The 23,135-nt window shown below is 46.8% G+C and overlaps 1 long non-coding RNA gene and 1 other non-coding gene across 2 annotated transcripts in view; both read right to left on the reverse strand.

Annotated features, from left to right (window-relative positions):
- Positions 1 to 23,135, reverse strand: part of LOC130684459 (uncharacterized) — a 260,615-nt gene that overhangs the window by 39,611 nt on the left and 197,869 nt on the right. The gene's annotated exons all lie outside the window — the stretch shown is intronic.
- Positions 8,263 to 8,365, reverse strand: LOC118929133 (U6 spliceosomal RNA). The gene has a single exon (XR_005031486.1). It is a non-coding gene; the product is annotated as a U6 spliceosomal RNA (small nuclear RNA).

The following is a 23,135-nucleotide window of genomic DNA, read 5'->3' on the forward strand; positions in this document are numbered from 1 at the left end:
TCTGGATTGATTGGCTTCCGTGTGGAAGGTAAGCTCGCATCCTAGTCACTTGCTACCCCTGGGAACTGGCCAGCCCTGAAGGGAAAGTGTCTCCAGGACCAGCAAGCCCCAGATGTCAAAGCATCAAACATACAGAAAATAAAAGATATGTAACATAAATGAAAGGTGCCTGTCAGTGGGCCCAGCTGTCACACCCCTGCTGGCAAAGAGAAAACTCCCAAAAGTCTATTACCATCTTGGAGGACACAAATGTACACAGTGTCACCAGAATCTGATCCCATCAAATATTTTGAGGACCTAAATAAAAGATATGAGCTCACATTATTTCATCTAAGCTTTGTAGGAACTAGGGAATAAACTTGGAAGTCTACAGCTCCCAACTATCAGCTTTGAGAATTCTGAGGGGCTTTGGAAGGACATTCATTGGCTTACAGAATGGCACCATCCATCAGGCGAAAGGCCACATGGACCCTCCACTTACCAGGGGCTCTATTTATAATCTGGCATTTTAACTTCTCATGAGGTGGAAATTATGATGTTTATTTACAGATGAGGAAATCAAGGGTAAAAGTGTGGAATAACTTTCCCAAGGTCACTCAGCTGGCAGCCAGTGGAGCGGCTCCACCTCACCCTGCTGGGCCCACTGACCTGGGCCAGCCAAGAGCATGCTAGGCGATTGCCCTGGACCTTTGCCCAGTGGTTCCCATGATGCCTTGGAGCTGCAGTGGAAGAGAACTAAACCCTGTCCCACTGGGACCTCCACCAGTTCAGCCTGCCGTAGGGCTCCCTGTTCTTTTCAAGCCATTTTTATGCAGGATTGTTGAGAGACTTCATCATTGGCTTACAGTTAACAAGCACCCGCTTAGCATGTCCTGGGCCATAGGCTCCAAGTATAACGGCTCATCTTCCTAATGAAGCTGGAAGGCAGATATCATGCTTGTAATGTGTGAGGACACTGCTGCTGGTGGCACGCTCTGGTGACAAAGATTGCTCCCTGACATTGGGGAAGGGCATCGGTATTTATTAAGTTACTGTGTGTGCCAGGTGCTGTCCTGACAGCATCTCCCTGATGCTCAGGTCAGCTCTGGGAAGACTGCCCAGAAAAGAGAAGCTGAGAAACTCATAAGGGCCGGACACTGCATGTGACTGAGGAGGGCCAGGTCAGAAAGCCTCCCTCAGTCCATGGATGGGATCTTTGGCTTCGGCAGAAGGCAGACCTGGTCGCCTGAGCTTATGGCTCTGCAGCTTGTCCTCCTTGAGTTCTGGCTTCCAGTTGCTTGGCAGATTCTGGAAGGGCAGCTGAGACCCAGCCAGCTATTCTAGCCCTGCTGAGCACAGCCTGTAACGGCCCAGAGGGAGTACATTTCCCACCAGCATCACTTGTTAAGGGTGGATTATATCAACTTCAGGACAAGGAGAGTCCTGTATCACCAGCGTGTGTGGCAGCGGCCCTGGTCCTGCAGCAGTCCCAGTGAATTCTACCACAGGGATGCAAGTTCTTGCTGTCCCGCCAGTCCACAGTGACCAGAGGGTGGTCGCCCTTTCCAATTCCAAAGATGCCTTCCTGGGACCCATCCCCTTTTCACACTTGGAACCAGGATCTCTAACCCAGTAGAGCTTACATTTATAGGAGTGGGAAGCACAAACTCCACAGCAGAGAGATGGTGTGGGGTCCCTCCTTGCCCACCCCTTTTCCATGAGGAGCATGGCCCAAACATGGGCCATTGATCAGTACAGGCATCAGTCTCGTGGGCATGCAGCCTGTTCCCACAGGGCCTTGGCCCTTGGCTGAATTTTCACAGGTACTTTCACCACTCCAGCAGGCATTGCTTCTGTGCAGAGTTGCACAGTGAAAACTGGGTCTTGTGGCCATGTGCTCATTGCTGCACTTATTTTGCTATGAGATGGGCTCATTGGTGTAGTAATTTCTTAGAGCTGCCATAACACAGTAAGCCAGATGGCTCAAGATGACAGAAATGTATTCCCTCATAGTTCTGGAGGCTAGAAGTCCAAAATCCAGATGTCAACAGGGTTGGTTCTTTCTGGAGTTTCTGAGGGACAGGCTGTTCCAAGCCTCTGGGCCAGCTGCTGGAGGCTGCCAGCAAGCCTGGGTGTTCCTTGGCATGTAGACACGCCACTCCAGTCTCTGCCTTTGCCTCGCACGGTTTTTCCCCGTGTGTGTGTCTGGGCGTCCTGACACCTGCCATGTTGGATGAGGGCCCACCCTCCTCTCCTATGACTCATCCTAACCTGATCCCATCTGCAGAGAGCTGACTTCCAAATAAGCTCTTGTTCAGACAGTGGGAGGTAGACCTTTGACTCTCTTTCAGGGGGACACACTACCCAGTGCAGGATTTCATGGCAAATGACCAGACCCTGCAGGCCTTTGTTGGTGGTGCTGGAGGTCCTGCTGGTGGGGGGAAGGCAAGCTCACACCCTCAGCAGCGAGGTTTCTAGTGAAGGCGAGGTGATAATCCCTACAAGGTAGGTGTTCGTGTCATAGACCTTTCTTCACACAACAAACTGGTCTCCTCAAGGAATGGTGTCTGCAGACAGACTGGGCATTCCACTTTAGCCGTGGTGGAGGGAGCCTCCAGGAGAGCTCATGGGCTTGAACGCACGTGGAGCCCCTAAACCTGCCCTTGAGCTACCCCATTCATGGGAACGACAGTGCAGCTAGGGGGAGGCCAAGGACAGAGTGGCTGGCATCCCTCGTACGAACCATCTTGGGCAGCTTGTTGCGCACCACCCCAGGATGCACCATCTCTGGGAGGCGTCGGTATGAGGCACCCAGCACACAACCCCCGTCCCGCTTTCCCTGTCCCCAGCTTTCCAGTCTTACCCCTTCCCTGGCCCTGTTCAACTAACTGATCAACTTGGCAAGGTCCAGGGGTCCATGGACAGCTGTTCCTCAGGCCCTTACCGAGCCATGCCCACAGCTCTGCCACGAGGAGGGCTTCCCTTCTTCATTCTCTTAGGTCCGCCCTGGCTGGGGCTGCTGTGTGACCGTGGTCTGCTGTCGCCTGCCCGCAGCGTATGGCACCAACCCCCCTTCACACTGAGCCAGCTTAGGAGGAGGCCACGGGGAGGAAGTCATGGGGAGGAGGCCGATCTGCTCCACGCTCCTTCCTCCTCTGGTCAGGCAGGCGTGGCCCCGGTGGCAGGAGGGCCTGCAGATGTGGCCAGCACCCTGCAGCCTCTGGGAGCCCAGAGGCAGAAGGAGGCGGCAGGTGGGTCCAGAGGAACAGGAGGAAACCCAGCACACAGCGAGCACTCGCCTCTGTTGTTGACCCTCCCCTGCTGGAGCTGCAGTCCTCACTGCCCCTGGAGGCTGACGGGCATCCCCTGACAGCTGGCCCAGCTCCCTGGATCTTCCTCCAGAGGCCCACTGGGCGCCCATGGTGGCACATCAGAGCTGTGGCAGGATGGATGGGAGTGGTCGGGGACAACTGTGCATGTCTGTCACCATCACCTCCAGGCTGAGCCTCCATCACCTCACCAGGAATCACCCAGCACCCTGCACATGCACACCTGACTGGCCAAATGGGGCATAGAGACCTAGGGACTCTGGCTTGCATCCTAAGTGATGACTCAGTATTCTCTGTAAACTTGAGACAGCAAATCACAAAAATCACAAAAAACCTACTCTTTAAAACTCTAAGCCCTTTTGTGTCTCCCCAACAGGTTTGCAGGATCTTAGAGTTGGGAAAGAATTTGAATGGGGAGATCAGGAAAGCACCTAACCCATCCTTGGTGCTGGTGGGGACAGCTCTGTCACGTCTCTTCTCCCAGCAGCTGGGGAAGTTTCTGCAGCATCAGCCTCCCCTTGGCTGGGGTCTCCCCAGGTATTGATCCTTCCTGGGATGGACATGAGAGCCCAGGGCTCAGAAGAAACTGTCCAGAATATGGCAGATGATATTTTCCAAAGATGACTGTGACAGTGTTTGTCACCCCACATGCTCTCCTCCTACACAACTTGGCCCTGCTCCCACGGCAGGTGGGGTCTAGGTGTCCCCCCACCCCCTTGCCTCTGAGTAGCTGTGCTGCTGCTTCAGTCACAACAGTGAAGCAGAAGTAATGGGCATGGCCCCTGAATGTTTGTTCTCCAAGGCCCCACTCAGGGCTGGGCGGCCCTGCTCACAGAAGCCCGGGCCGTGGCAGAGGCCACAGGGGTGCTCTGGTCCCCGATGAAGCCCCTTCAGCTCTGCCAGTGCGGGCGGCAGACAGGGGCATGTGAGGCACTGGGAAGGGTCCCTGCAGGCCAGCTTTCGGATCGTCCCTGGCACTCCAGTCTGCCTGGCTGAGGCCCCAGTCACCACCAAGAAGCAGAGAAGAGGCTGCCCCCTTTCTGAATGCCTGAGCGTAATCAAGTGATCACTGTACACGAGTTAGGTCTTTCAGAAATCCCTCCTTGTTGTTTCCGATATCTTGGGGGTGACTGTGTGCTGCCAAATGGATTTGGGGCCCTGGCAACCTACCCTGCCTTCAGGACATGGGGGCAGCCACTGAGGGCAGCAGTTGGTGGGAGCAGGTGGCAGGTAGGACCTGGCCTAGGCGGGGCATGGGTGCTGGGGTGGGGGAGGGTCGAGGCACTGTGGGGGGCAGCCTTGCCCCTGCCTCTGGCTGCTGCAGGGCCCACAGAGTCCAGGGATGGAGGCTCCATGCAGCCACCTTTATCAGCATCACTGGAGGGCTGGAAGGGTGATCCAGGGCCCGGAGATGGGAGCTGAGCTCTAACTCAGGCAGGCACAGCCGGGGTCTGCCAGGTCGGCAGGGCTGCTTATGCTGGCTCCAGTTCAGTCCTGGCCAGTGTTGGAATTCATTTTTGGCCGCAGAGAAGCAGCCTGAGTATCTGAAAGTGGAGGGGAAGGGTTTCTAAAAGACCTACCTTATTGCAGGGAAGGAACTCCAAATCGTGGCTTGTGCGGTATAGTTGCTGTCACAGCCCCGCCAAGCTTGGCTGCACTGCCGGGTCCACATCTGGGGCAGCACACTGGCCTGCATGCCGATCCAGCTGTGACTGCCTGGTGCCCCTCGCCACCCTGTATCCATCAGGCTGGGAGTGTGCACCAGGACACAGCCCGACATGGAGCACTCCATGTGCCCCCCAGGCCTCGTAGGAGCCCACACAACATGTCTTCTGGGAGAGCACCACCCCACAGAAAGGTGTCACTTGCCTCCTTCTCCAGGGGACACTTGAACTGAGGCCAGGGCAGCTCAGTTCTGTCCCTGATGCTAGAGGGAGCTGGAAATGCCCTGGCTCTCAGGAGAAAGGACAGGGCTTCTCAGCCAGGTGGAGCTGGGGGCATCGCAGAGACCAGCTGTGGGACAGAGAGAAAAGACAAGGGAGTCCTGAGACGGCCTGAGAGCCAGAGAGGCCCCCTCTGTACTCCTGATGGATGTCCACCCCGGGTGCCTGCCCTGGGGAGAACACAGGGAGACCTCTGCCCGGGCCCTACAAACCATGTCCCCTGACGGAGCTGTCTCCTGCATACAGCGCGCTCCCTCAGCAGCCCAGGTGTTTGCAATACTCAGAAACGTCTGTGTTTCACTGTTACCGACGTCTCTCAAGAAATGTTCCAACATTGATTAGCAGACTCACAGACAGGGTGGCACAGGTGGGGCTGTCTGCCCAAGGACAAGGACAATTCTTCAGGCCCTGCCATGTATGTAGTGACCACAATTTTAGAGAAATGTCTAGACTCAGGGTATCAGGAATCCTTCCTAAGTAACCAAGCCAATGTGTCACTCATGACAGAGCGGAGTTTTCCTGATAGGTTTGACAGCCAGTGTGCATGTCGGGGATCTGCCACAGTGTATCTTTTCCCCTTACCTGCCATGTGCCAGCTTACTGGTCAGGTGACAGTCCCCTTACCATGTGCCAGGCTTTGTACGTGGACCTGTCACCCACTCCAAGTCCTCAGAGCATCCTTATGATGTAGGTTCCCTCCCAGACATCCAGGGATCCCAGTTCTAAAACTAGTATGAAATGAATAACATATCTGTCTGTCTTTGTCCTCCAGTGCCCCTCTGTTGACCAGATGGGGTCTGTGCCCAGGCTCTGGCTAGCTGTCCTGCAGGGTAGAGCTCTGGGGCCAGGCAGGGGCAGGAGAACCCACAACACCCCTTCCCTGTAGCCCACATGGGCAGTTAGGCCTGGACCGTGGACAGAGAAGGGGGCTGGGTCCTACCTAGACTGATACTGGACTGGGACAGGTGACCTAGCTTTGCACATGCCCTTCCTTCCTCTCCAGCCCCCGCCCAGGCCCACACAGAGCTAGACCCCACCCCACGACTGGCCCTGGACCCTTCTTCCTGGCTCCATCCTCCACTCCTCTTTCCTCTTCGCATTTATTTAGCAACAGCTGAAGGCCAGTAACTGTCCCCTGAGAATACAGGTGAGCCAACTGTTTAAACTCTGGAAGGGAAAAGACAAGGACTGGACAAACCAGTTCAGTGCTGAAGGGGGAGCAGGGCACAGTGGCCTGGCACCCTTAGTTTCGGTGAAGGAAAGGAGGGGGCTGAGGCCTCTGGACTGACAGATCAGCCAGAATCACTTGCAGGGACAGGCCTAGGTGCAGGCAATATGAAGTCAGTGCCCTGGCCCTGCCCAGACCCTGCTTTAGCATCTCTGACTGAAGGCTTGGGAGGCTGCAGCAGTCCTTCAGATCCGGAAGGGCTGGCCACTGGGCTGAGGACCTGGACCAGGGATGGCAACTGAGTCGGAACCTGTGGGCAGAAGGGAAAACAGTCCTTCGACTCAGACAGGAAGAGGCAAACACGGCCACCAGTCAGTCTGGGTGGCCAGGGAAGCAGAGCCTCCATGAGCTGTAAGGAACTAAGGCATTCGTCACTGGGGCCCCTGTAGTCAGGCCCTGCCCAGATGTGGAAGAAGCTGGGGACGAGAAGGTCTGGGAGGGGATGTCCCTGACCACCTGCCGTAGGCACTGGCATGGGCAGGCAGCGGGCCTGTAGGGAAATGCAAGAGGACGGGACCATGTCCAGCCCACAAGGTGGGACCACAGGGCCTCCGGGGGACGTTCCAGGGGTCTGATGTCGGCTCCCCAAGCCTGACCACCAGGACAGAGTGCAATCTCTTTAATAGTATTGCTTCTATTCATACTTCACAGCTGTGTTTTCCTGTTTATCTCAAATGATGTCAAGTTGAAATTCTGCAAATTGGTTTATATTGTTTTTATTATAAAAGTTGTCTGAAGAAAAAGAAGAGAAGTTTCTTTTTTGCTTGTTCACAGGCTGAGAGCTGAATGTTCTGATTTGGATGAGCTTTATCTAGAAATGCGATGCCACAAATGCATTTGGATGAATATGAACAATATTTATCATCATTTTAGAGTCATGTAGAGCTGGGCTTCAAGATTACGTCACTGTGCAGAGTATTTACCTTTGCTAAGCCCCAGTCTCCTTGTCTGAAATGGGAGGAAGTATCTGCTTCTCGGCAGTAGCGTTTTTGAGGAGGTCTTAAGTGAAATATGTGAAGCTTTTAGACTATTATTTGGCCCATAACAAGACTACAATAACTATGTGTTGAGGTTTTAGGTTGAACTCTATTAAATTGCCATTTTGTAGATCTAATAGCATCAAACAGCATCAAGTCCAAAGAGCTCAGCTTGTTATCGGTCCCATAACAATCCCCCTCGGTGCTCTCGGCCATGACCCAGCTTCCCTCTCTCTATGGCTGAGCGCTCTGTGGGGCTGTATGGGGCCCTTCTGGGGACCCGAGGACAGTCTCTTTAAGGGCGTCAATTTCCAACTCCAGCAGCCCTCTCTGAACGCCTTCCATCTCCCAGTCTCCCTGAGCCAATGAAGGGCCTGAAGTCAACGCCTTTTGTTAACTATCTTTCCCCTCTACCCTCTACCCACCTTGCAAAAGAGAAGTACCTGGGGCCCAGGTGCCAGATCCTCTGAGCACCACCTTAGGGGTGACTCAGAATTCTAATGACAGGAATCCTGCTTTGGTCCGGACAATAAATACTCTAAATCCATCCAAAACAAGGGCTATCTTTGCCATCACAGTTTACATTTATATTTAATACCTATTGGTCAATATCTGAAATTTATGAGATTTGGTCAAGTATGTACTAATAATAGCTACAAGGATAACTCAATCCAGAAGAATTTTTTTGAACGTTTTATGGTTAGTCAAATTTTTTTGAAGTTAAATTTCAATTACAAACATTCTGAATATTAAAGAAGGTATGGCGGCCTTGTTTTCTTTTTATTTGTTTGTTGTTTATTATTTTTTAAAATAGGTCACTCTTCTCAAACTTGCATGTTAGGCCTAGGCAGCGTCATGCTAATCTCTGTATTGTTCTAATTTTAGTAAATGTGCTACAGAAGCAAGCACTGTTTTGTTTGCTTTTTAACAGAGAATGGTGAGTATCCAATCATTTGAGTGTTTATATTCCATTGTTACATTTTTAAAGAGTAATGAAGCAGTTATAATTTAAAATGTCAGTGTTCACATATCAATATGAATTACATTTTTGCAAGTACTTAAACTTTATGAAAAATGTGAGATGTTAACTTAAACATGCACATAAGGGGGATACATAGTTTTGCAGAATTCGTTTTAAGGGTAAACAAGGGTGAGGAGGGCTGTCCAAGGGCAGCTGTGAGAAGGTGGGAACAGAGGATGCCTCCCTCTCCTGTCCTGAAAAAAGTGTCCCTGGGGCAGAAGCCGTTGCCAGCTGAGGGGACAGGGGCCCAGAGGCAGCCCAGCAGTGGAGGGACTGACGGCTGTCTCCCAGAGGGGAGGGAGACTGTGTGGGAGCAGGTCTCCACCTGGGCCCTCTTCCCCCGGGGCACAGGGCAGAGCAGACAGAGTTCTGGAGTTTCTGCCAGATGGCAGACAGACCAAGAGAGCGCGGTCCTTCCCAAAGCAAAGCACTCGCACCATTTTCTCCCTGTTCTCGCGTCCTCCCCAGACACCCTGGGCGATCTGGTCACCCGGGCTCCTTCTGTTGTCAGACTTTTGCACAGGCTCCAGCACCCCCACACCTGCAGAATGGAGCCTGCACCTTTAGCAGAATCCATGGTCACCGGGGGCTCAGCGCCCCTCACACCGCCTCCCCTGCAGGGGTGAGCTCCCTCTTACCCCTGCCGCGGCAGCAACCACAGACTTAGCATGTTGTTCAGACCACCCCCACCCCCACCATCCTCACCGGGAGCTGAGCACCTCCCCTCTTACTTTACAGGACCAGAAAGGCCACCAGGTGCAAACCCGTGGACTAATCGCAGCGGCTCCCTCCATCCACCGGTCCCTGTGTTTCAAGGAGACAGGTAGCCTCCTCCTTCACTCGGGACCCAGAACCCCTGCGCTCCCAGGGACACTCTCCCTTCATCTTTCATAAACCTTTACGTTTAAGCTCTTCATGCCTACTGTCCTCTTTTTCTGACTAGAAACTCTCTGAGTCTCTATCATTCTTTAACAAGCAAACAGAACAGTCCTTTGGCTCCAAGTTCCTCATCTTCCACCTGCCCTGTGTCTCTCTCCTTCTCTTCTCCATGCAGCACCCAGAGCTGCTGGGGTTTTGTCCCACCTTCCCTCATTCCACAGCCCACGGGCTCGTGGCCCAGTGCCATTCTAGAACTGCTCTGTTGAAGTCATCTGGGCCTCCATACTCCCCAGCCCCTCAGCTCAGACCTTGTCCCCCTTGAAGCCTCACGCTGGATGTAATCAGTGACTTGCTCCTTGCTACACCTGAAGATGCCTGTCTCATCTACCATCCTCTTCTGGGGCCATTCACAGGGCCTGGAAAATGTGGGTCCCACAATATCTGCAGAGGGAATCCAGGAATAAATGTGTGTGTGTGTGTGCCCTGGCCTCTGCTTTGGTTTCCCAGGTCTATTCCCTTCTGGATTTCCTGTGGTCATCCCTCCACAGGTGCCTTCAGTAGATCCTCCCTGACTGAGCCAGGATTCTGAGCATGACCTCCTGTCCTGCCTCCGTGCAGGGAGCGGATGGCACAGCGGTCATGGACAGGCACCCTGGGACCAGCTCTCTGCCCTAACGTCCTAGCAGTGGGAGCCTAGGCAGTCACTGAACCACTCCAAGACTATTTCCTTCTCAGAAAAATGAAGATAATACTTACGGCATAAGATTGAGGTAAGAAAATGAGCTCATGATGAAAAGCGCTTAGTGCAATGCCAAGCAGGCTGCGGCGTCTCAATAAATGATGGTGATGGTGATGGTAATAACGGCAATGTCCCTAGATGATCTCCTGCACTCCCACCACTTCAGCCACCACCTGCAGTCTGATAGTTCCCAACAGTGTGTCTTAGCACAGACGTCTCTTCTGAGCTCTAGGCCCAAAGCCAGAGTTTATAAGACAAAACCCATTCTTCCCTCCTCAAAACTTGCTCTTCCCCCAAATCGCCCTCCTCATTGGCTGAAACCAAAGGGACCCAGTTCATCTCCCACATGGGTAGCAAGAAAACCAAGCAGACAAACAGAAAGCAGATTTAGTTCCCATAGAAGAATGGGTCAAAATTGCTATAAAACACATTTGAGAGACAATTGGGTGAATTTTCCTGTGGACTCGATGCTAGGTTGTATTTAGGAATCATTGCCGATTTCCTTGTGTATCTGGGAAGCATAGTGGTCCTGCAGGAGACAGGCCTTGTTCTTAGAAAATGCAGGCTGACATGTGCCTTGACGTCTACAAAAGCTACTTTCAAATGGTTCAAGGAAAAATGTGTACACACATAGACATGTATTCTCACACAGATGAGCAGATAAATGAACGGAGATATATGATGAATAATTTAGATTAAAAATAGATATATATATATATATATATGAAATAGATACATGTACAGAGATATATGATAAATCATTTAGGTAAAATACAGATATGTAGACAGAAGAGACAAATGGACACACAAATGGACAAAGGAAATGTGACAAATTGTTACAAACTGTTGAATCTGGGTGGTGCATATACAAATGTTCATTATAGTAAATGTCAGCTTTTCTGTGGGTTCAAACTTTTCCATGATAACAAATTGGGATACAATGCAGAACAAAAGTGTTTGAAAGGAAGGCTGGTCTGTGGTTGGATTATATCCCCAGTGGCCTGGAGTTTTTTTTTTTTCTCCTATTCTAGATATTGCGGTTTTAATCAGGCAGGTAAAGATCAGATTTTCATTTTCGGCAGCTGCGTTATTACTTCTTACTGACCTGCTGTGCTCTAAACCTTCTATTTCTTTTCCCACAGCTGTGCCCACCCAGCCTGCATGGACTCAACCCACTGAAAGGACCTCCCTTTGCATGGCTGGATTGCCCTCCCCCACGTGCTGCTCCATGCATTTTGATCATCTTAACTTACTCATCTTCACCCGTATCATTAGGAGAAAAGGTGAGAAGAAGGTTGGGGTTTGGGGATAGAGTCTCTACCATAGTCCTAGAAACCATACCTAGAATTATCCTATGAAGCTAATTAAGATTCTGTGAATTACCTTGGCAGGAATTCACCCTGCAGCCCAGGGCACCTGTCCTGCTTGTCTATAGAGTTTCTCTCCCAGCTCTCTTCCTCCCTCAGTGTTTCCAGAATTCTTAACATAGCTCATTTTCAGCCTCATACACCAATGAGGTGTTTCACATTCCTTCTAGATGCTCCATGTAGCTCACTGTTGTCATCTACGAGCTTCCTCAGCCCCTGTTCCATGTGAGGAGCGGTTCCGTCAGGGTCACAGGCTCAAATATCCCAGCAGCCAGGCAGAGATGACAGAGGGAGACTAAGGAATAGAGCAAGATGTCCACGTGATGTTTGCACCTGCTCAGAATTCACCACCCCGAATGAGGGCCCACTGTCGCCAAATTTTCTAGTATTGAAAGAGACACCAGAATTGCAAGTTTTTAAAGAAGAAGTGTGCAGAGTTTTAAGTTTTGTTTCCTATTTGTAATGGGAGATTCCACGCAGGTGAAACAAAACTCCCATCTGGCTCCCTGCTAGCGCTCTGCCATCTGCATGTGGTGGGACCCAAGAGCTGGTTACTGTCGTTAATGTCACCGTTTGGTTTTTCCGTCTGTGTACCTCTGCCCCCATCATAACGTCTCCACAGCCGTGAGCGCAGCCTCCTCCAGCCCGTTCTTAGAGCTCCTCTGTCACCTTAGGAATTTCTGTAGCCCTAAGCACACATTAGGCTGAAGCCTCTGGATGCTGCTGTTATCAATTCATGCTTCTCTCACCTTCCCTGTGGAACAGGACCCCATTGTTCTTTCTTTTATCCATGTGCTATTTAAGTCTGAGCTCACTACAGTTCCTTAGGCTGCTTTGCCATTTTCTTTCCTTGAAAGCCTTGTCCCTGATCTTTTAAGTGATTCTTTTTTTAAATTACCATAGTGCTAAGAACACTTAAGAGGAGCTCACCCCTCTTAACTCATCTTTAAGTGTATAACATGACATTGTTGACTACAGGCACAACGCTGTGGGGCAGAGCTCTACAACCTATTCATCTTGCCTGATGGAGACTTGGAACAGCAACCAGCAACCCCGCCAGCCCCTGGCAGCAACCATTCTGCTCTCTGTTTTGATGAGTTTGACTATTTTACATTCCTTGTGTAAGCAGGCTCACGCAGTGTCTGTCCTCCTGTGCCTGGCTTATTTCATTCAACATAATGTCCTCCAGGTTCATCCACATTGTCATGTGATTCTGACACCTGCCCAAACCAGTGAGGGTCCCTGAGGAAATGGCATTCTGGGTGAAGCCTCAGGACCAGCCCCCTCCGTCCATCTCCTTTCTGTCCTAAACTGTGTTCTCTTTGTCTTTACTTCTACATGACTTCTGAGCTCCCTCACCTGGACCTTGACATATGCATGGGCCTCTTGGAATTTAGCATTAACCTGGCCCTGGCTCTGCCCCCATATTTTGGACTTGGTTCTCTCTGATAGGCTCTGTCTTGGCTTATTTCTTTACTACCCAATATCTTTGGAAGGAATGCCAAACCCTCTTCCTGCTTCCAGAAGAAATCAGCCCTGACCTTTCTTCTACCTGGCAAGATAAATCCCATCTCTGTCTTCTCTGTCCTGCTTGAAAGGGGGACATGAAGGAATCCTATTACATGCCTCTCCTTTGCCTTCTTCAAAGGCACAGTAAGAATGGAGACCTCACTGAACAAGTCCCTAGTTTACAATATGGAGCCGTCTTGGTGCTGTGCATTCTGTGGAATTGGCAAGTGTGTAATGACATGACTCCATCATTATGGCATCATACAGAGCATTTTCACTGCCCTAAAGGTCCTCTGTGCTCCACCTATTCATCCCCTGGCAACCCCTGAATTTTGTTTCCACTCTCTCCATAGTTTCGCCTTTACCAGAATATAGTTGGAATCATACAGTATGTCATCTTTCCAGACTGACGTCTTTCACTTAGTAATATACACTTAAAGTGACTCCATGTCTTTTCATGCCTTCATAGCTTATTTCTTTTCAGAGCTGAATAATATTACATTGCCTGAATGAACCAAAGTTTATTTATCTATTCAACTATTAAAGGCTATCTCTGTTGCTTCCAAGTTTTGGCAGTTATAAACAAAACTGCTATAAACATCCATGTGCAGGTTTTCGTGTGGACATAACTCCTTTGGGTAAATACCAAGGAGCACAACTGCATGATCATATGACAAGAATATGTTTACTTTTGTGAGAAACTCCCAAACTGTCTTCCAAAGTATCTGTACCATTTTTCATTCCACCAGCAGTGTGAGAGTCCCTGTTGTTCCACATCTTCACACCAGCCTTTGGTGTTGTCAAAGTTCCAGATTTTGGCCATTTTAATAGGTGTTCAGTGTGTCTCATCATTGTTGCCTTTCCCTCATGATATAGTATGTGGAGCATCTTTTCATTTGCTTTCGGTGAATTGTCTGTTAAGGCCTTTAGTCTATTTTTTAATTGAGTTGTTTGTTTTCTTATTGTTGAGTTTTAAGAGTTCTTTGCATATTTTGGATAGCAGTCCTTTATCAAGTGACAGTGTCTTTTGAAAATATTTTGTCTCAGACTGTGGCTTGTCTTCTCTTTTTCTTGGCTTCATAGAGTTGTCTATCACAGAGCAGACATTCTTCATTTTAATAGAGTTTAGTTCATCAGTGATGTCTTTCATGGATCATGCCTTTGGCATTGTGACTAAAAATCACTGCCATACCCAAGGTCATCCAGGTTTTCTTCTATGTTATCTTTTAGGAGTTTTACAGTTTTCCATTTTTCATTTAGGTCTGTCATCCAATTCAAGTTTAATTTTTGTGAAAGGTGTGTTTTGTGTCTAGATTCATTTTTTGGCATGCGGGTGTCCAGTCGTTTCAGCACCATTTGTTAAAGAGACTATCTTTCACCTGTTGCCTTGGCTCCTCTGTCAAAGATCAGTTGATCACGTTTCTATGGGCCTATTTCTGGTCTCTCTATTCTGCTCCATTCACCTATTTGTCTAGTCTTTTGTCAATACCACACTGTCTTGATTGCTGCAGCTTTAGAGGAAGTCCTCATGTTGGGTAGTGTCATTCCTCTTTCTTTTTCAATATTACGTTGGCATTTCTGGGTCTTTTACCTCTCTGTAAAACTTTAGAATCAGTTTTCTGGTGTGCACAAAATAACATGCTGGGAGTTTTATGAGACTGCATTAAATCTGTACATCCAGTTGGGAAGAATTGACATCTTAACAATATTGAGTCTTTTTACCCAAGACCATAAATATCTCTCCATTTATTTAGTTCTTTGATTTTGTTCAGCAGAATTTTGTACCTTTCCCCATAGAGATCTTGTTATATTTTGTTAGATTTACACCTAAGTATTTCGGTTTTGGGGTGTTAATGTAAATGATATTTCAAATTCCACTTATTCACTGTTGGTACATAGGAAAACAACTGATTTTTGTATATTAACCTTGTATTCTGCAACCTTGCTATGACTGGTTATTAGTTCCAGGAGCTGCTTGGTGATTCTTTCAGATTTTCTATGTAAACAATCATGTCATCTGTGAACAAAGACAGCTGTTATGTGTTCCTTCCCATCTGTATACATTATATTTCCTTTTCCATGTCAATCGCATTGGCTAAGACATCCAGTACAATGTTGGAAAGCAATGGTGAGAGGAGAAAACCTTGTTTTGTAACTCATCTGAGGAAGTTTCAAGTTTCTCACTATTAATATCAAGTTAGGTATAAGTTTTTTGTGGATGCTCTTTATCAAGTTGAGGAAATCCCTCTACTCCTAGTTTACTGAGAGTTTTTACATGACAGATAAAGTCTAATGTTTAACATGTACTCATGCTATAAATATTGACTCTCCAGAACATGCCAGGACGTGACAATGGAAACATAGCAGTCAAGAGACGGACTCAGTCCTTGTCTTTGTGCTGCCTCCTTTCCTGTGTGCTGGGTAAATCACTGAAATTTCCTTCACACACATTCAGATACTCACACTACACACACTCCATGCAGAGGGAATACTGCTTCAGTACTGGTTTCACTGGATTCCTACCAATTAGTTCCATTGTCACATTCTTGTTAATGATATCCAAGAATTTCTTGTCCAGTAGCAAGGTTGTTTTTTTTGTGGGGGAGGCGTCTTGCTTCTGTGGCATTGCCATTTTTAATTCTGCATGTTTTTGTTTCCATAATTGTGTACTCAGAGATCTCTTGACAGACCTTACATCTCTTTCATTTATTCCCAACCCTTGCCCATGAATACACATTGAATTGTTAGTGTCCTGACACCTTATTAATACAATGAGTACCGTTATAATTTCTCAGTAAATAGCTCCCATTACTTTTGCCTGTGGATTACTTCTTGCTATAATAGAGACAGTGTACCACAAGTATGGAGCTCAGATTACCCTCCCCAGTTTGACTGCAATTAGGCTTAAGGTCTTTACTATCTGCAGCCGATGGACTAGCATAGGTCAGGACTGACAGCCTCTTCCCTCTCAGAACATTGATTCATACAAATCTAATAGTTTTGGTTGCTGACTATGCCAAGAATATGGGGGATACAGTAATAAAAATGGGTGAAAAAGTAAAAAATCAAGCAGTTTATTTTCAAGGCAGAAGAAATTACAAAAACAAAATGAAAAAGATACAAAAATAAATGATAGGGTTTGTTAGCTCGTGTTAAGTGCTGTGGTGAAAAAATAAAGTAGGAAAGAGGGACAGGAAAGGTCATGGAGAAGGTGGCATTTGACTAATGACCCAAAGGCAAAGTGGGGAGAAATCAGAGGGTGAGGGGAGAGAAGAGCAGAAGCTGCAGGGCAGAGCCTGCCTAGTACAGTCATGACATGGCAATAGGGAGACAAATTCAGAGAAGTCAAGAGGGTATGAGATCAGGGAGTTATGGGCCATTGTAAGGACTTTGGTTTCCACTCAATATGCAGGGATGTCATCAGAGAGCTTTTAGTGGAGAAACACATGCTATAATTCACATTTCAACAGGACCATTCTGAGGCTGTGCAAAGAACAGATGAAAGGCAGGCGAGTATGGAAGTGGCAGAACACTCATTCCTGCGTCATCTTCCTCCATGTTTCTGCCACACACGTCTTGAGAATGGCAGCCATGCTAGGGTCCCACAACCAGGTGGTTTCCCTGTCAATCACATCTGGGATTTCAAGATCAAGTGCCTTTTCCTCCTCTGAGTTTGAGCCCCCTGATGCTGAGCAGAGCTGAATCTTAGCAAAGCTGTTAGCAGGGTCTAAAGGGCATCAAAGAGAGGTATCCTCAGATGGCACAGAAGGAAGGAACCTGAACATCTACCTCAGGCCAGCTTGGGTGAGTTCTGGGTACTTACCATATGATATTAAATTCAATCCTCACAAGAACTTGTAAAATACAGAAAGGCTGGAAATCCAGGGTGGACTTTGGTGAGCAAATTCCACCCCCTTACCTCTCCTCCCTTCCTAGGGCCTCACTGATCTGATGAGCATGCACACTGATCAGCCTTGCTTCTGGCAAGAAGACACATATACTTACTGCTTGCTGGTCACTGGACCTGTCTACTGGCCTTACACAGTCTCCATTATGTCTGGGTTGCCAAATGGAATTTTACCCCTCCATGGCTCCCTTTGGAAATTCCCTAATTGCCACAATAAAAACTTCCATTCCCTCCTCAGCAGCGTGGTACCTCAGTCTTGAGATTTCCTAATGGAACCCAGGGGTAATTAGCAGTCTGGGGCTGCAGTTCCCTTTGCTTTCCCGAGTATGAAGGCAGAACTGCTGCCCCAAATGTCCCCAGTGTTGATTCCTGTCTTCCTGAAAAAGAGCATATGAAGGAGTTGTTTCATGTTGCCTGTCTCCTGTATATTTATTGATGGAAACATTTGAGCTGTTGCTTTTCACATTTGTAATTTTAGACCACAGTTGCCTAGCATGTTTAATCATACAGCAATGCTCACATTTAATGAGAAAAATGTCAAGTATATTGTTATCCACCATAAAAGCTGTGAAAAATCTCTACCATCTGCAACATGCCTTCTGCTGCTGTCTCTAAGAATTTCACTAGTAACAATATGAAGCAATAGTAGGGCAAACAATTAAAAGGGAAACTTGCTGAAATTCTTCTTAGCTTTAAGAAACCAGAAGGAAGTCCAGACCTTTTGTAGCTCCAGGGGGAAGGGTGTTCCCAGCCTGGAACGAGTCCCCCTATGAAGCCGGTGAAACTGAAATAAGTCAAGGGAAAGGAAAAGTTGGGAGAAAGGCTTTTATTTCTTACAGTCACTCGAGGTGGATAGCCAAGACCCAGCTCCATCTGACTCCTCTGGCTGCAGCTCATGCTCTCTTTCCCTCACCTGCCCTTCTGGCAGGAACTCAATGGGTGGGTCCTTGGTGACTGGCAAATGCTAGACTAATTACATAGCAGGAAAGGAGGGGAAGAGAGAATGGCCATTTTCTCTCTACTCTTGCCCCAGATCCACAGGAGGCTCTGCAGTGTAAACACCTATTGATATGTAAATGAACTAAGGCTAGGCAGGAGATTCTGGGAATTCTGCCATTTACCCCACACCAACACTCAAAGTCATCTCTCTATACCTTACCTGGGTTCCTGCAACAGCCTACTATCGGGACTCCTGGCATCCTGTGTCCTCCAAATTCATCATCAACATTGCTGCCAGAATTATTTTATATATCCTAGACCCAGTTATATCAACCACTACTTAAAAACCGTATGTGGCATTTCCTCTCCCCACCATTGCTAGCCAGAGTGTTCTGACCAAGCTTAGTCACTGGTTACTAACTGAACTCAACTTACTCCTCGTCACTCCATGTTGTCTCTGATAGGCCATGTTTTCCCCTCCTTGTCTGTATGGCAACGCTCACACATCCTGCAACAAGAACCTCAAAGCCCCCTCTTCTGTGACTCCTGCAGGCAGAATCAATTGATCTTCTCTTTGGGTGCCTGATCCAATATTTGCCTACTTCTTTAGGAAGACTTGCCACATGGAATCCTAATGCTTTGTTACTAGCATTTTCCCTTCAACTCTGACCTCCTCTGTTGAGGGACAGTATTGGTTTCCTCCCAGCCCAGTGCAGCCCAGTCCCTGCCATGATGGTCCAGTGGCTATCCTTTGGATTGACTGCAATGATAACAAAATCACTGCAAAAGGGGCAGGAGTGAATGAGGTTTCTTTCCAGGAACTTGCTCTTCTGACTTTGGCAATGCAAAGCCTTGCCATTGTGCAGGTTTATTTATTTCTAGATTTTCTCTCTGTACCTTGGCTCTTTTTCTTACTGAAATAGCAGCTTGGTCAGTCAGAAAGTAATTGATAGTGATGAAAATTCTCCTTTTAGACTGTGAGTTCACTTGTTCTTAAGTCATTCTTTGCCACAAACTACAGGCTCATTATGAGGGAAATGTGGTATCTCTGAGAAGCCACATGTTTAGAAGTTTATAATTTGCCTCGACTGATGACTAAGGTCTAGAGGTTTTCACAGCTTATTTGAGCATGGCTTCAGTGGGGACATGATGGTAAATAAAGCTTCACCTCTTCTTACTCACTGGAACTGACCTGGAGAAACTATTGGGAAGAGTTCTGTGGAAAGGCACCCTGTTTGTTTGGGTTGTTAGAGGGAGAAGGAGCCATTCTCCCCATGGAAATAGCCTCTGAGCAGGTGCCCACTGCCCAGGATACCTCACTGTCAGGCTCCTTAACTCCCCCACTTTCTCCCTCTGAGTCTCAGTCAAGACTTTCAGTTGTAAAAGAAACTCACATGACTTTTGGCAAGAAAATTAGAACTCTTGCTATGATGTTAGGCTACCTGAGCAAATCCAGAGAAAGGACACACAGGCAGCTTTCAGATGGAAGTAGAAGTAGGAAATGGAAAACAGGAGATGAAATTCAGGTCCTCTTTCTCTCCCCACTCTCACCCAGCACCCACTTTAGCCAAAAAGGACAATCCCTGAGGTTGCAAGTTCACAGACCTCCGTTCAGAGACTGGCCACATTCTCTCCAGCCTAATTCTGATTTTTCAACACAAACATTCTGTTATTTTCTCCCAGAAATCAACTCTGGCCCAGGAGACAGCTGCCTGTGATATTCAGAGAGCCTGTCCCTGCAGAAGAAGGGATGTGGACCGCACAGACACCCTAAACCATGCTGCCTATCTCCCATACTCACATTTTACTGAACCTTCTGGAGCCAGTAATGGGCAAGGTCAGTGCAGGAGAGAAACATCTATTTCCACTTGTTCTCCATACCAAGCCATGGCTGTCTGGTCTGAGATGAACTGGATCCCCCCAAAACATGGAGTCCTAACCCCCCATATCTTATTTGGAAATAAGGTTTACAGATATTGTCAGGTTAAACCAGGGTCATTAAGTTGGGACTAATCCAAGATGACTTCCTCATAAAAAGGGGACATGTAGAGATAGAGTGACATGCACATGTAGAATGCCATGTGAACATGAAGATGGACATCGCCAAGAGCATCAAAGGTGGCCAGCAGACCACCAGATGGTAAGGGAGGGGTATGGGACAGATTTTCCCTCACAGCCCTCAGAAGGAACCAACCCTGTTGACACCTTGATCTTGGACTTCTAGCCTCCAGGCTGTGAGACATTAAATTTCTGTAGCTTAATCTACACCTTGAGCACCTTGTTATGGCAGTGCTAGCAAGCTGCCCCTAAAGAAGAATAACCAGGCAAGCTGGGCAGGGCATCTTTAACACTAATGCTTCCTGAATTGGAGTCATCCCCACTGGCAGGACAAGGTGATTGAATCTAAGAGATTCATATAGCACTAATATAGCCTCATGGAGCTTGCAGTCAAGTAGAGAGGGATATGGTTTTAAAATAATTATAATACAGGCAATAATGAATATGCATAAGATATTAAAATAAGATGAAAAGATGACACAAAGGTGGATGATTAATTTGAGGGCAGTGCAGGCATTTGCAAGAAGACTCCATGTAGGAAGTGTTTCTAAAAGAGAAAGTATTGAGGATAAATTAGAATTTGACAGCCAAAGATAGTGCCCCTGAGTTTTCTGGTGTGGAATATATACAATAAAGATAGGCCTCTGAAGTGTTCACACTTTGGTTTCCAGCAACAGCTATTCAAAAAAAAATCTTAAGTGAAAACATAATATGTAAAATATGTGAAAACAATACTAGAGATTCCACTTCTATCCAATAGGAAGTAACAGATATCATAGCTATCCTCCTGACTGAAAAAGAAAACACAAAGTTTAAGAAATAACAGTTGTCAGGATACTGGCAACACTTAACAAAGGACAGATATCACCAAGAGACAGGAGACAAACCAGATGAGCCCTAATTGCAGCACACAGGGAGTGACCTGGACACCCGGCAGAGCTGAGAGGTCAAAGCTCAGGAAACAGTGTGGGAAAGGGCCAGAGAGAGAGCAGCAGGGGGTCCCACTGGTGTAAGGCCCAGATACTGCTCAGTGAGTGGCTGTGAGGAGATCACCAGAGGCTGGGGTAAGGGCCCTGTAAGTGATGGCACGGAACACCCCTGGCACTCACGCGGGACAGGGACAGCACCTGCTCCCACAAGACAGATTGGAAACCTCAAAGTTCACGAGCATTGAGCAGAGCATGCAAGAGCATCTTGCCCTAACGGTATGGAAAAAACAGCCCCTAATTAAAGATTGCCATGGTCTGGCCTTAATCTTGGGAACAAGAACCAAAGGAACCAAGTGGTTTAAAAAATTTTGGTTTTCAAATAGCTGAACTTCTTCACAGAAGGAAGTTGAAGAATATTTATGAGAATACAAAAATACCCAGTCCTCAGGAAGGTAAAATCCACAACGGCTGCATTCTAAACAAGATTTTCTGGCATTCAAAGGATGCTGGAAAATACAACCCATAATGAGAAAACAGCCAATGGGAACTAACCTGGAACAGACACATATGTTAGAATTAGCAGACAGACACTAAAAGCTATTATAGTTTTATCCCATATGTACAAAAAGTTAAATAGAAACATGACAGGTATCTTTAAAGACCCAATCTGAGCTGGAATATCTGAAACAAATGGCACCCTGGTTGGAATTAATGGCCTACTAAGCCCTGTAGAAGAAAATAGTGAATTTAAAGATGCAGAAATACAATTTTCCAAAATGAACCACATAGAAAAAAAGGAATAAGAAAAAAAGATGAATGGCACATCAGTGCATAGAGAAGATTCCAAGCAGCCTAATGTAGATATCCTTGAAGTCCCCAAAAAAAGAGGAAAGAGAGCGGCTTAAGGTTTTCCAAATTCAATGTATCTGTAAAACCACAGATCCCAGAAGCTCAATTAACTTCAACTACAAGAAACATGAAAAATGACTAAGCCAAAGTATATCTCATTCAAATTGCTCAAAACCAATGATACAGAAAAAAAATCTTAAGGGCAGTCAGGAGAAAAAGAAGGTTACAGAAAGAGGAACAAAGATGTAGTTTGAGCTACATCTAAAGCAACCAGATCTAACAGACACCTACTGAATGGTCCGCCCCACATACACATTCTCTCAGATGCTGGTGGAACATCTAACATCTTCCAGTGTTAGCTACATATTAGGCTATAAAATAAACCTAAATTAAATGTAGAGGATTGAAATAATCTGAAGTATGTTCTCTGACTAAAATACAATGCAATTAGAAATGAATACCAGATGGAAATTTGAGAAATTCACCAATATGCAGAAAATAAACAACACACCCCTAAATAATTAGTGAGTCAAAGAAGAAGTCACAAGGGATATTAGATAATATTTTGAGAGGAAAGAAAATGAAAACAACACATCAAAATGTATGTGACACAGCTAGGGCAGTGCCTATAGGGAAATTTCCAGCTAAAACACCTATACTAAAAAGAAGAAAGATCTCAAGTCAATAACCAAGGCTTTCACCTTAAGAAATGGAAAAAGTAAGTGCAACTAAACCCAAAGCAAGTAGAAATAAGAAAGTAATGATGATTAGGGCAGAAATAAATGAAATACAGGATAGAGAAAATGATCATAGGGAAATGCTATGAACAGTTGTACATCAACAAATTAGACATCCTAGATGAAATGGAGAAATTTCTAGAAGACACAAACTGCCAAAAGTGACTCAAGAAGAAACAGAAAATCCAATAGACCCATAAAAATAAACAGATTGTATTAGTATTCAGAACATTTCTCAGAAAGAAAAGTCCAGGACCAGATGGATTCCCTGGTGAATTTTACTGAACATTTAAAGATGAACTAACTCTAATACTTTACAGGCCAGAGAGAAAAAAAATTGAAAAGAGGAAATACTTCCCAAGCCATACCATGAGACAGCTAATATCTTGATACCCAAACTAGAGAAAGACAGCTCAGAATATATAAAGAACTCCTAAAACCCAACAAAAATAATAAAAACAAAATAATTTAAAATGGGAAAAGAACTTGATAGTTTTCCAAAAAAGATACACAAATGGAAAATAAGCACATGAGAAGATACTCATTATTATTAATTAGGGAAATACAAATCAAAACAACAATGAGGTACTACTTTATACTCACTAGGATGACCTTTATTTAAAAAATGGAAAAAAAAAAACAGTGTTTTCAGGGCTGTAGAGAAATAGGAACCCTCTCATGCATTGCTTGTGGGAATGTAAAATGGTGCAGCTTCTTTGGAAAACAGCTTGGCTGTTCCTCAAAA

This window comes from Manis pentadactyla, chromosome 7 (genome assembly GCF_030020395.1).
Source record: "Manis pentadactyla isolate mManPen7 chromosome 7, mManPen7.hap1, whole genome shotgun sequence".
Lineage (NCBI taxonomy): Eukaryota > Metazoa > Chordata > Mammalia > Pholidota > Manidae > Manis > Manis pentadactyla.